The sequence below is a fragment of the Lytechinus variegatus genome, chromosome 2 (genome assembly GCF_018143015.1).
Source record: "Lytechinus variegatus isolate NC3 chromosome 2, Lvar_3.0, whole genome shotgun sequence".
Taxonomy (NCBI): Eukaryota; Metazoa; Echinodermata; class Echinoidea; order Temnopleuroida; family Toxopneustidae; genus Lytechinus; species Lytechinus variegatus.
Genome location: NC_054741.1, coordinates 48,805,760 through 48,820,925, shown reverse-complemented (window position 1 = coordinate 48,820,925; position 15,166 = coordinate 48,805,760).

Sequence of the window (15,166 nt, the reverse complement as noted above, 5' to 3'; positions counted from 1 at the left end):
ACTGTGGACATACAAATGACAATACCTTGCATATCTAAAAATATGATTGCAAAAAACCCCAAAATATTTCAGTCATCCCCCACCCATCAACACGGATTTACACCAGTGCAACTGAATAATTACTGCAAGCGCGAAGCGCGAGCGGAAATTTTCAAAACGTTTTTAACTTATCAAAAAGGTACCTGCATGGACTGCTGGCCATGACGATGTTATATATTTCAACAATCAAATAATGACATTTATACCAATAAAAGAATGGAAATTCTAAGCACTTTTTGTAATCGTAAACATGATGGGTAAACAATTGATGCGAGCACGGCGAAGCGCGAGCTGAAAATTTTGATTTAATTAGACCTAAAAACGGGACACTCTATTCATGTTTTGTACACCATAAAAGGGATGAGTTACTGTAGGCCTAACTTGGGCACTGGCGGATCCAGGGGGGCACAGCCGGTTCCCCCCTTTGAGGGGGAGCCCCCATCCCCCTTGAGAGCAATAATGAAAATTTGTAATTATAGAAAAATACCGTTTTTAAAGTAAACCCCCCTTTTTTTGCTTGTCCATTTTTTTAAACGAAATGACCATACATTTTGGGTGAGAACCTTTTTTTTTTGCTTGTCAAATTTTCAGGGGGAAAATGTGCCCCCCTTAAAATTCTGGATCCGCCCCTGTAATTGGGGATCTGTACATTAATAATGCGAGAGTAAAGCGCAAACAGATTTTTTAAAATATATTTCAATCTGAAACTCATGATAATGTTTTAAATATTGAAAAAAACTGCGTATATGATAAACATGCTCGTGCATGTTTTAGATTTAAAAGCTACAATCAGGACATTCTAAATACATCATGAAAATCAAGCGAACGCGAAGCGCGAGTTTAAAATATTTGATATTCCAATCTGAAAAAAGGGTCAATAAATTTAAGCCAGTTGCTGGTTATTCTGATCTAATAGAGACATTTTAATGACAATGTCATTAAACAGATATGTATCTTACTGATCAAATAAAGTGAGCGCGAAGCGTGAGCTGAAATTTGTTTATATTCTTACCAAAAAAGGGACATTATAATCAAATTTGTGTAATCATGATAGGTACCTGTCTCGCTAACCAATGCGAGCGCGAAGCGCGAGCTGATGTTTTCGTTTATTTTGACCCCAAACAACGAGATTTTAAGGAATATATTTTAGGAATCCATTAAGTGTATGCATATCTCACCATATTCATCTAATGCGAGTGCCAAGCGCTTGCTGATATTATTAGAATTACGTCTGAAGACATGCATGAAACACTTTTTGTAGTCATTCCATACATGATTATCATAGCATTTCACTAATCAAATATTGCAAGCACGAAGAGCAAGCTGAAAATTTAGATAATTCAGACCTGAAGTGGGGCATTCTAAGGTTTCTTTGTAGGAATTAGCTAGGACCATACGTATTTCATTGACCAAATGATGCGAGCGCGAAGCGCGAGCTGAAATGTTTTGATATTCAGATCAGAAGAAGGGACATTTTAAGGACTGATTTTAGGAATTCATGAGGAGCACACATATCTCACCAATCCACTAATGCGAACGTAATCACGGATAGAAAATGTCTCATGCATTGGCGGTGGAAGCCGAAAAATTTAGGGCGGGGGAGGGCACCTGAGAATTTTGAATGAAAACTAGGGAAAAAAATGACAAGCCCTCCCCCCCCCAAAAAAAAAGTTATCCACGTAAATTTTAAGAGGGGATCGCGAAAAACTTTTGACAAGCAAAAAAGAAAAGAAAAGAAAAGGTCATCAACAAAAAATATAGGGGGGGGAACCGTCCCCCCATCTCAAATTTAGGAGGGGACAGGTCCCCCCGCCCCCCGCTTCCGCCGCCTATATGGTTTCATATATGCGAAGACCTTAACATGGGGCAATCACTTTGTGAGTCATGAAAAAGAAGCATATGTCACTACATAAAACAATGATAATTCAATTAGTGCTAGGAAGTATATTTGGTTTATATTGACTTAAAAACGGGATGTTTTAGACAACAGGATTATATATCTCGTTAAATAGACAATGCGAGCACCAGGAACAATGAAGACGTAGGCCCTGGGCAAATTATGTTTCATAAAGTTATGATAAAAATGTTTCTTAATATGTAATGTAACATAATTATAATGAATAATATTTTCTTCTTTCCCACTACGTTTCTCTTCCTTTCTCCCTCTTTTCTCCTTTTCCCTTTTCCCCGATTTTTTTTGGTCAGCCGATGGGGCAGTGGCGTAGCTAGGATTTTTTCCCGGGGGGGGAGGGCACTGGGGGTCCTTGCTTTTTCAGGGGGGGGGGGCACCGGCCATTTTTCCGGTGTATGTATCACAAGGGCGGATCCGACTTTCGCCAATAGGGAACGGGGCCCAAAATTATCTTCACCTATTTTCCCCGATTATAGTAACTTCTTAGTTTTATTCTTATAAAACAACATAAACATGAAATAATCCCATAAGCCTTATGAAAAGTGCGAGCACGAAGCGCAAGCAATTTTTTTTTACTTTCATATATATTTTCCTGAAAATTTAATTTTCTGGGCAATGTTATGTGTGATTCTGAACAAGATTCGTATGTAACTAGATGGTTACTGCGAACATCAATATATTTCCATAATGCGAGCGTGAAGCGCGAGCAATTTTTTTTGACATTCCGACCTAAACATTGGTCATTCTAATTTTTGTATTAATAAATGGGATAGGTATGTAATTAAACAATTGATGCGAGCCCGAAGCGCGAGAGGAAGAAAATCGAGATTTTAGACCTAAAAGCGGGACACTCTATTCATATTTTGTAAATCATAATTATATAGGATATAGTCCATTGGGTGTCATCGGGAAGCATGAGTAGACAATAAATATTATTGATATTCTGATGTGAAAATTTAAGTACATTTGAAATAAAGAACATGCAGGCTATCGCGCATGTTTTAGATTTAGACCTATAATCTGGGCATTCTGAATACATTTGTTTAATGGAATACACGTAAATAATAGGAACTTGGCAAATCAAACAATGTGACCACGCAGCGTGAGCTATTATGTAGAACGTAAAACGGACATTTTACATGCAGACCACTTAAATTTGCAAATGAAAAAAAAAAATGATGAAAGCTCGATGTCCGAGCTAAAATATGTTTTGTATATTGACTTCAAAACTTGCTCCATATCAGCCTATTGAACAAGATATGAATCATCGAACAGGCAATTCTGGCGCGAAGCGCAAGCAAAAATTTCATATAGTAGCATGAAAGATTTGTTTTTTTAATTGCAAGTCTTCCCCTCACATTATTTCATTCATTCGTCTTCCTCCTCTTATTTTCCTCTTCTTTTCTTTCTTCTTCTTTTCCTTTTTCTTTTCTTCTTTCTCCCCTTTTCTTTCTTTTTTTTTGGCTCTGCCAATTTTTTCTGGGGGGGGCACCTGGGGGGGGGGGCACGTGCCCCCAGGCCCCCCGTATCTACGCCACTGCGATGGGGGGGGGGGCACGTGCCCCCATGCCCCCTCCGTAGTTACGCCATGCACTGTATGTCCATATGGCAAATACCCCTCCAATGTTATTATCTTTTTTCACCCCATGATGGTTTAATTGTTTTAAAAGAGATTACATTCAGATTTTTTTGACATTTCATCTTAATCCCTTCCCAAAGACCCCAACATTTATGAATTGGATGTAATGGGGGTTTCTCAAGGACATAGTATTTCGTTATCTCTTGGGATTTTTTTTTCTTCATTTCTTTTGTAAAAAAGTGGGGGGGAGGAGGGGATGTTTGTACAGGCCATCCTCCCTCCTCGAAAAGTGGGGGAAATATATCCCCCCGGTATTTACGCCAGTGTTCAAATATCTCGCGCGCTTCGCGCTCGATTATAAGGATATGAGATTATATATATTTATGTTGATTCATAAGAATAAAGCTAAGAAGTAACTATTAGGACTACCCCTTCAAAGATCAGAGAAAATATGGCTGATAAAATATTTCCGGGGCCCCCTATATTGGCGAAGGCTGGATCCGCCCCTCCCGATTTACTTTATCGTGGTCAGTATACGTCTACGTCTCGCAAAACACGAGAGTTTTATACTCGTACTCGGCGTTACCAACGAACGTAGAGGGCAGCAACACACAAGCGTGTTGCTCTAAGGAAGGTCAACTCCGCTCGAATTTTGTGACCACTCTAAAAAATAAGGGGGACTTTTCGGAAATTTGTCGAGTTGATTTTTTTTCATTTGTTAATTTTAAATATTTTTAATGAACAATTATTAGGTCGGTTATTCTAGGTAGAAATATTAAAAATATTACTTTTATTTTTAAAGAAATTATTTAGCTTAAATAATCATGATTTTGACATTTTTTCTCATTTTGAAATATTAAGTCTATGACGAGGATACCTCTTATCTCTTATTTTCCTCTGCTGAATTTCGCTGCACCACTAATAAATGCATAGACAACCACCGTAATAATCGAGGTCATTTTTCTGGCCTGGGTGCGCCGAGTCTAGTCTGGGCCGGTCGCGTAGCTACTAGTAACGTTGATGATGCGCTGGGGCTTCAGTCGACTCGTCATAGATCTTCTAGCAACATACACAATGACGTCTAATTTGCCTGGTCTGATTTGAAGTGCAATTGCTTCAGGGCTGATGTTTATCAACGATGATTGTTCAAGGTCAGATTTCAAATTTTAAATTGCATTTGACTTTTAAGTCTATAAATCTTAAACCAAGGCGCCGAATCCCCGAAATCCGGGTCTAAATTTCAACTTCGAGTCCGAGACTATGGACGGCGAAAAAAAACCCATGCATCGGATGCATTGCATTGGCTGCGCGCTGCGCTGCAGCTGAGCTGCACAGCCAGGCGCTGCGTCGCGTCGAAGGTCGATAATCATTGAGCAACCAAACTTCCAAAGCCAAATTAAAGCTTGAATAAACGGCCACCTATTCACATTTTCCCTGGTTTTCTTCAATAATTTCTAAGAAAAATCAGCCAATTCTGGGAAATTGATTGCAATGTTACATCGTTTGCAGAGTGCCATCATCGTTTTGCGTTAGACTTAACCTTAGTTATACTTAGTCTTAGATCTAGGCTAAAAAAGCCCGCCTAGACTAGAAGAAATGGGAGCTAGATAGATTTTACACCATCTTAATTTATGATTTTGGGCAGAAAGTAGATTTGATAGACAGCATCCATATCTTAATTTGACCATTGATTCTGTGCAATCAAAGACTTTTACATAATTTGTTTGCCATATTGCAAGAATTGGTAAATTTTCCTGGGCCTGCATGGCCTGGGCTTGGCTGGCAGAAAGCGTATTTTTTTGGGAGAAATTTCGAAAGTGAAAGAGCAAAGTGACTGAGCTCGTCGTGATTTTATTTTTATGCATTTTCTAACTGAATTTTAAAGATTTCATGCCTAACGGTAACTTGTCAACCATTAAATCTTCTAGTTCTAGATCTAGACTTTACCCTGTAGGCATTTAACGGACTAAAAAAATCATAACCTCCTAGCGGCTAGCCCATGCAGGCTGGCCTTAATTGAACCAAACTTAATTAGCTTGCATGGACCAACCCTCAAATGGTCTAGATTTAGGCGTCCTATACTATAAAGACAATGTGGAATTCATCTGTTTTGAGTTTATTATTATTTTAGTATTTTTTTATTGTTGCATAGACTCTCATACCAACATGTCGTGCTAGATCTATATATATTCTAGATCTACTTAGATATCCAGTGTGGAACAACATCTTCAACAAACAGATCGAGACTGGTCAGAGCATTTGTCTAGTTAGACAAATAAAGTTAGATCTTTAGACTTGGGTCTATCGATCAACTAGACAGGAATAACCGTCGTTTCTGGGGATTTATTCAACAATTTCTGACATTTTACTATAATCTCCATCGGTGAGTGAACCAGCGCAGTTCAGCAGAGCAACCAAAATACAGAGACTGAAGCTTTTGGTCTATCGAACAACATGATCAAGATCTAGGTTAGATGTAGACTTCACTCAATTCTTTTTCACTCAATCCTTTTCTGAAAAACAAAGATTGTTTTTTTATGGGGGATTTCAACATCAATTTAATGAATTGCAACAATAACAATATCTCGCAAGAGTTTCTCGAAACGTTTTTGACTAATTCTTTCTTACCACTAATCACTAAACCAACGAGAGTGACTAACACTTCTGCAACTATTATAGATAATATTTTTAGTAATGTAACTTTTCCTACCCCCCAAGCTGGTATAGTTCTTAGTGATATATCTGATCACTTTTCAATTTTTGCGAAGCTGTCTAAAAATAAACTTTTTAAGAATGAATCATATAATACTTCCTATCGTAAAATAACCGATGATAACATTTCTCATTTAATTAATGATTTAGACAATACAGACTGGTCGACCATTTTTGACTCCACAGAGGTTGATGTAGCTTACGACATTTTTATTACCAAATTAACATCTTGTCTAGACACCAATGTCCCTCTTATCACCCACCGAAAGTCAAATTATAAAAAAATCCCAATACATCCGTGGATCACTAAAGCTATTTTACGATCTATTAATCGTAAAAATAATCTTTATTATAAATATATTTCTAAACCTAACGAAAACTCTCGTTCTAAGTACACTTGTTATAAAAACACCCTTACCACATTATTACGTATTGCCAAAAGGGAATACTACACTTCCCAATTGAACATTTACAAAAATGATATGAAAAATACTTGGAAGATTATTAATAATGTACTGAACAAAAAGAAAAAAAGCTCTACAATCACAAAAATAAAGTCAAATAATACTATTACAGACGACGCTAATAAAATCACAGCAGAGTTTAATTCATATTTTTCAAATGTTGGCAACAACTTGGCTAAAAATATACCTCGAACTAACAAATCCTTTTCTGATTTCCTTGACGACCCTAACCCCAATTCTATGTTTTTTAGCCCTACTAATTCTATGGAAATCATTAACATTGTTAGCAATCTACAGAATAAGAAAAGCCCGGGGTATGACGGTATACCAAACTTTCTTCTAAAAAAAATCATTGCAGCCATCGTTGATCCATTGGTACATATTTTTAATATCTCTCTTACCACTGGACGGGTCCCCAATAAAATGAAAATCTCCAAAGTCATCCCACTGTTCAAAAAAGGTGATAGTCAACTCGTTTCTAACTATCGTCCAATATCCTTACTAACTTCACTATCTAAAATTCTAGAAAAACTGGTCCATACCAGAACTAGTGATTTCTTCAAATTACATAACATTTTTTCAAACTTCCAATTTGGATTTCGTAAAAATCACAGTACTTCCCATGCAATTTTGTCATTTATAAATAAAGTCACCACTTCCATCGATAATAGTTGTCATACTGTCGGTATCTTCCTGGACTTCTCCAAGGCCTTCGACACTATAAATCATGAAATTCTCCTTCATAAACTATGTCATTACGGAGTTAGAGGGAAGGCCTTGGAGTGGTTCAGGAGTTACCTCACTGATAGGACCCAATTTGTATCAGTGAATAATTGCAATTCGACTACTCTTCCAATTACTTGCGGTGTCCCCCAGGGTAGCCTACTAGGCCCACTTCTTTTTATTACTTACATCAATGATATTAAAAATACATCAAATTTACTTTCATTTATACTTTTTGCTGACGATTCCAATATTTTCTTTTCCCATGATGATATTAACCAACTCGTTAGAACCTTAAACTTTGAACTAACAAATGTTACAGATTGGATCAAGGCCAACAAACTTTCACTTAATCACCAGAAGACAAACTACATGCTTTTCAGTAATAAAGTCAATACTCTAACTGACAGGATTTTCTTTGATAATTTTGTTCTTAATAATGTTTCCACTACTAGATTCTTGGGTGTCCTTATTGACGACAAATTATCCTGGAAGCCTCATATAGATAGTATATGTAAAACAATTTCTAGAAACATTGGAATTATTAATAAACTTAAACATTTTCTCCCTTCCCGCACTTTGTTAACATTATATTACACACTTATTCTACCATATATTAATTATGGAATTATTGCGTGGGGATGTGCAATACAAACACAAATAAATAGAATATTACTTCTCCAGAAAAAAGCTCTAAGAATAATTTTTCAAACACACTTTAGATCACATACTGATATCTTATTCTTTGAAAATAACATTACTTTTTTTTTTTTTTTTTTTTCTTTCAATAGCATTTATTTAATCATCTGTATATACATTTCACATTTACATCAAAATACATTAAACATAATCAAATAATACATACGGAAGACGATACAGAGATTTACCAGTACAGTTTTTGTTCATTTCTAGCCTTCTCCGCAATTCTGATTTAAATAAAAACGTTAGATTTGATGGTCTATTGTCTACTTTCCTGTAATTACGTAACAAAATTGATTTATATACAGTCCAAAAGGCTATATTAATGATATCATCTAATTCTTTGTGCTCGTTATTTTTTATCAAAAGATCGACATCGATAACAACGTGTTTATTGAAGACTTTTTTGATCAACCAAATTATATAAGACCAAAAATTTTGATTCAATTTACAAGTAATCAAAGCGTGTGTTATGTCTTCTTCTACATGGCAACTATTACAATAAGCATCTTCGCTTATGCGCCATTTACATAAATTTCTTTTCACAGGCAATATATTATACAGTATTTTGAAATTAAATGATCTAAGTTTGTTTTCTTTTACTGTTAACAAGTTTCTCTCGAAACAAATATTCCAGCCTATACTCATTTTCGAAATATTTTCCCAAAAGAAGCAACAACGTGAATTTGACCCTTCAAGACGTATAATATAATTGTAAAAGTATCTTGAAGGTACATGGTCCAGACATTTTACTGAGTTACCTATTTTTAGTCTGGGTATATCAAGATGCGCAGATTTTTGTAGGTTCTTAATAAAAGATTTTGAGAGCCAAATTTTTGGTATAGCTTGCCTCAATTTTGAATAATAAAAAATGACAGATCTTTTACTATTCTTAAATTTCAACATTGATGAAATTTCGGATACATCTTTAAAGCCTCCATCAACATTCAAAATGTCTTCCAAGTATATTATTCCGCTATTGTACCATTCCTTGAAAAATAGTGGTGATTTATTAAAAACAATATAATGATTGAACCATAAAATATTTTCAACCTTATGTTCTTTTCTGAATAATATTTCTTTATCAATCAGACTCCAAGCCCGAATTATTTCAACATAAAATGGAGGTATTTTCTTATCAAACAATGGGATAACGTTATGAACCCGAAGGTCGCTATTCAAGATTAGATTAAGAGTTCCAAAACGCTCAAACCAATAATTTCCAAGTGTTTTCCACATAGAATTTACCTCATTTGTTAACCTTCCTAACCACCTTAATCTGAAACTGACTACTTTCTTTTCTACATCAACCATTTTCAAACCACCTTGTGAGTAATCTTTGATAACATCACATCTTCTAACCTTTTCCATTCGTGAGTTCCAAAGAAATTTGAAAAACATTCTATTTAGTTTCTTGATAATTATTGATGGAACAGAATTAAACATAAGTAAATGGACTACTTGGCTGAGTGCCAGGCATTTCACAATCGTCACTCTACCGTATAATGTCAAGTTTCTTTTACGCCAATTATCTAGAAGACGTTGCATTTTCTCTAACTTATTTTCCCAATCTGCACTGTTAGCAATTTGCTCATTATTAGAGATAAAAAAGCCCAAATATTTGACCGGGTTTTCTGCCCATGTCAGGTCAAGGTCTTGTATTACCCATCGATTCTTTTCCTTACCTATCCATAAGAGTGCAGTTTTTTCTTTGTTAATTTTAGGACCGGCTACACTACCAAAATCTTCCAATTCAGTTAGAATAATTTCTAATGAGCTATCATCTCCAACAAAAAAGGTAGTATCATCTGCATACTGTAATACCTTTAACTCAAAGTGACCATTGATTTCATCAAAACAAACACCTCTTATAGTATCATTTTTGCGTATTTTGTTTGCAAAGAATTCAGCTGCAATCACAAACAGAAGTGCCGAAAGAGGACAGCCTTGCCTTATTCCTCTTTGCACTTGAAACTCTTCTGTTATCCTGCCATTTACAATTACTGAACTTACTATTTGATTGTAAAGGACACAGATCCAATTGCGAAATTCATTGCCAAAATTCAACTTGTCTAAGCATTTCATTATAAAAGATATATCGATACAATCAAATGCTTTGGTGAAATCAACCATCATGACCGCACCTTCAACATTTTTTTCATGCATGTAATCTATCATATCTTTAACAATTCTTACATTAAAACCTCCTAATCGTCCTTTAATATACCCTACTTGTGTTTCCATAATAATACTTGTTAAAATCTTTTGTAATCTTAATGCTAGAACTGTTGCAATTATTTTATAGTCACAATTGAGTAGTGTTACTGGTCTCCAGTTCTTTAAATCGTCACTGTTTCCTTTTTTATAAATCAAAGTTATGAGACCTTTTCGTTGTGAAGGCGACATCTGTCCATTACTGAAAAATTCATTGAATGCATTAATTAACAACTCGCCTATTTCTTCCCAGAAAACTTGATAAAATTCAATGGGCAGGCCGTCCATACCTGGCGCCTTATTCCTTTTCATAGAGAAAACAGCCTTTTTGCATTCTGCCATATTCATTAAGCCTTCACATTTATTTCTTTCATCTTGACTAAGCCTTTTCACATCTTGTGAGAACACATATTCATTCATATGATCTAGATTAATATGATTTCTCTTATACAGATCTTCATAATACAGTTTAACTTCTCTTAAGACATGTTGTTGCTTAGTAACTACATGTCTCTTCCCATTCACTCTTAGTTGAGTAATAAGCTTATTTTCCCCATTTTTTTTCTCAAGGGATAAAAAATAGTTTGTGTTTTTTTCCCCTTCTTCCGTCCATCTGATCCGTGACCTTACTGCGGCCCCTTTACACTCATTTATGTATAACTTCTCTAACTTTTCTTTAACTTGAAGGTATTTTTCTTTTGATATATCATTATTTCTATTGTCTAAATCACATTCATATTTGGCTAACTCAATTTCCAAAAGTTCTTTTTCACGTTTTGTTTTCCTTTTACGTTTGCTAAATTTTTGAGCAAATTCTCTACATTTAATCTTCAGAATCTCTAGTTTCATCATAGAGGTATTTTCATTATCACTGAGACATTTTGATATAACATTTCTAATTCCCGTCTTAAAGTTATTGTCACTAAGGTAGGAAGTATTTAGTTTCCAATATCCTGGACCTTTAATTATATCACTCAATCTTAATTTCAAAGAAATTGCATTATGATCTCCCTTAACGACGGGTCTAATGTCTGTAGAGACAACTTTCCCCAACATGTCCTTACTATTTCCACTCTTTCTTGAAAGTTACGACTTCATGAAGCTCTGGAAAAATCTCTCTACATCGACAAAATCAAAGGATTATCTGGAATATAAATTACTTGGATTTGAACAATATAGACAAAGGCAGCAGGGATCTGTTGTTTGGACGAAAATTGGACTGGATTCTGTCAGATTTTGGATATAGTTTATGATACGTCTTTGCATTTTTGAAAATGGCGGCTTATAACACGGAAGCCAATGGCAGGCAATCATACGCAGCGGCAACAGGGATCAAAGACAAACACATCATTACTGGTAAGCCAGTTTTCTTTAAACATCGGGATGTACCCCATGTTATGGAAAAGGACTTGGAAAGTCAAGAAGTATACAAGGCCCTACTAAAATCTGTGCCTACATCTCATATCATGGGCATACAGAAAGTTGGTGGGTTATGGAGGCTATACATTACACATCAGGACTATAGAATTGCACTGATAGCAAGTGGTTTGAACATTCGCAATGCATGCATAGCAGTATATGATTCTAACCCATTTCTAGCGGGTGGATACGAGAACCTTAGACTAACTGTGAAAGACATTCCTTTGTCTGTAGACAACTCAGTGATTGTAGATGAACTTGAGAAACGAAAATACAAGGTGTCGGGCAAGGTTACGTTCCCAAAGTTGAGGGTAGATGGCCAACTAACAAACTGCCTAACAGGCGACAGAGTCATCTATATAGAAAAACCAGCACAACCTGTTCCGAGAATCTTGTCTTTCGGTAATTTTCGTGGAAAGGTCTTTCATGCAAACCAAGTCATCAAAGATCAAATCATATGTTCAAACTGCCTTAATAAGGGACATCATCGTTCAACATGCACAAACCAGATTGTATGTCGGATGTGCAAGAGGGAAGGGCACTTACAACGAGATTGTCCGAACCCCGGATTAACAAGCGAAGAAGGCCGAGAGGAGCCGATCGGTAAGCAGGGAACCTTAGATACTCGGGAGCGAAGTCAGAACGACAAAAGGGAGCCGATGCGAACCGTCGTCAAGACAACCAGCCACATAGCTGACAACCAGGCTGGAGTTGAGCTGCCGAAACGGACCGCTACCAAGACAACGAGACGAACAGCTGACAACCAAGAGGCTACCGAATTACAGACCCTTTCACAAGATGAAACGTCGGGCAACACACAGTCAAAGATTACCCAATTCATTCGTAGCGAGCGTCTTAAACAAGCAGACCGGGATCGAGGTCACACGGAAACCAGCGCTGACGAATCGAGTGATGGTGATAGTCTAGAAATCGAGACGGATGATTGTCCAGAATCGGAAGTATCGATAGAGTCACCCGAGTTGCCGAAGACCAGATCTCAACTCGCAGCGAAGAAACCAGCTAAGAAAAGAAAACTAAAGGAGAAGAAATCAAAGAAAAAGTGAGGAAAAATCTTATTGGTGTCTCACCGTAATTTTCTTACATCATGTCAACGTGTCATCTTTTAAGCGTTAATGTGAGAGGATTGCGCAATAAAACCAAGCGCAACATCTTCTTCAAATGGTGTCAAAACCAAAAAGCTGACCTCATTTTAGCCCAAGAAACGTATTGGTCGACGGAGATCGAACCAGTGATTAATAGTGAATGGAAAGGCAAAGTTTTTTATTCGCATGGAAGCAATCGTGCAAGAGGTGTCGCAGTTATAGCAAAGGAAAATATAAAAATCAACATTACTAGAGACAGTAGCTGTGTAGATAACACTGGAAGACTATTAGTGATAAGATTCACGAAGAACTCTGTTAATTATTGTCTGATTAATTTGTACGCCCCAACGGAGAAAAAGAACAAAGATTCATTTTTTAGGAAACTACGAAAAACAATAGATCATATCCAAAAAGAAGACAAAGATTGTTATCTAATTATTGGAGGCGACTGGAATTCTGTATTAGACCCAGTTAAAGATACAAAAGGGTCAAGAAGTTTTTACTATAAAACTCCACACAATCTTAAAATTTTGCTGAAAGATAAAGGGTTCGTAGATGTCTGGAGAAAATTTAACAAAGATGTAAAACAATTCACTTGGAGAAATATGAACATGGATATTGCATCCAGATTAGACTATTGGAATAAGAAAATAACATTCTTAAAGTAAATGACGTATATCTTTTCGAACTTAGTCAATTTATGTTTAAATTAAGCAGGGACGATCTCCCCGCCATTTTCTTTAATATGTTCCGTAAAAATGCTTCCGTACACAGCTACCCAACAAGGCAACGTCTATGTTATCATCTTCCTTTAACAAGAACTTTATTTGCAAAAAACTCGTTTGTCTTCTCCGGGCCTGCCTATTGGAACTCTCTGCCTCAAGATTTCAAAGAATCCCCTAATGTTAATATTTTTAAACGCAAACTGAAAAAAATGTTAATTCTAAAATATTCGTCGCAAACAGGTCAAGCTGAATAACTAAAATAACTAATTTAATTACACTCAACTTTTATGTATATGTGTTTATATTATATACATATAGTCATGTATATTATTTGTTTTACATTCTTTTTTCTTCTTAAAACTGCAATTAGCCAAGTACCTGCTCCTGCTGCCTGCCATATTTCTTTTCTACTTAGTGTATTGCACTGCTCTGTCCCGTCTGTCCCCCCCCCCCTCACCTCCCCCTCTCTTAAAATATTGTATAACGTAAATATTTCTTTACATGACCCATCAGTTACGTTTTTTCAAGTGCACAAAAATTGTATTCATTTTTAAACAAATTTATTATTACGAACCAATATTTATTTGTTGTAGTTTTATATTGAAACTAAGTTAGGGGCTTGCCTCCTGTACAAGCTTTGCTTTTTTCGGCAAGCCCCTCCGTTTTACTTTCAAATACAAATGTCATTTCAGATAAATTTATTTACTCAATTGTGTTCTTTAAATTTATGATTATTTATGTATACATATTATATTTCGTAGTATTTTCGACCTTGTTTTGTTATGTTTATTATATTATTGCTATGTTCATTATACTATTGTGAAACGGAAATAAATAAATCAAATCAAATCAAATCACTTATTACTGATTGGAATGTATTTCTAAATTTATAAGTTTGGGGGAAAATGGTGAAAAGAAATGATAACATACTACTGATAGATACGTTAATTTTTTTTTAAAATACCCGTTAGCATTGCTGCCTGCTCTAATGAATAAATAAATAAATGAGTCACGCGGCCTATATGGACTGCAGATAAATGCTGATCGACGCCTAGCCCTAGCAGAACAAGTACCAGTGCTAGACTAGGGGTTGAAATCTAAGCAGACGACGGAGCATAATGTAGCTTAAGCATAGAATGATGATGGGTTCAGCGAAGAGCCCAGAGAAAATAAGGGGGACATGTTCAATCCCGAAATGCTTTGCGAGTGGTCACAAAATCGTCTCGGCGCAAATCACCTAATTCAGCCGTCTGGTGAAATCGCTGATAACAACAATCACCGATTTGGTAATGATTTTAGTTTCCTGAAACTTGCATTTGTAAAGTTTTAAATATCAAAGTATGTTTTCATATTTATGTATATCCCTCAACATATTTTTTAATGTTATCTTTGATATCGTTGTAGTCATATTCTTTCATATTCGTTTCTTGATCACTACTAATTTGTTGTTGTATTTGATCGGCATTTGATTTCGTTGTCATGAACAATAAAATATGCGCGCAGCTCAGTTGCATGCGCGTATCGAGTTGACCTTCCTTAGAGCAACACGCTTGTGTGTTGCTGCCCTCTACGTTCGT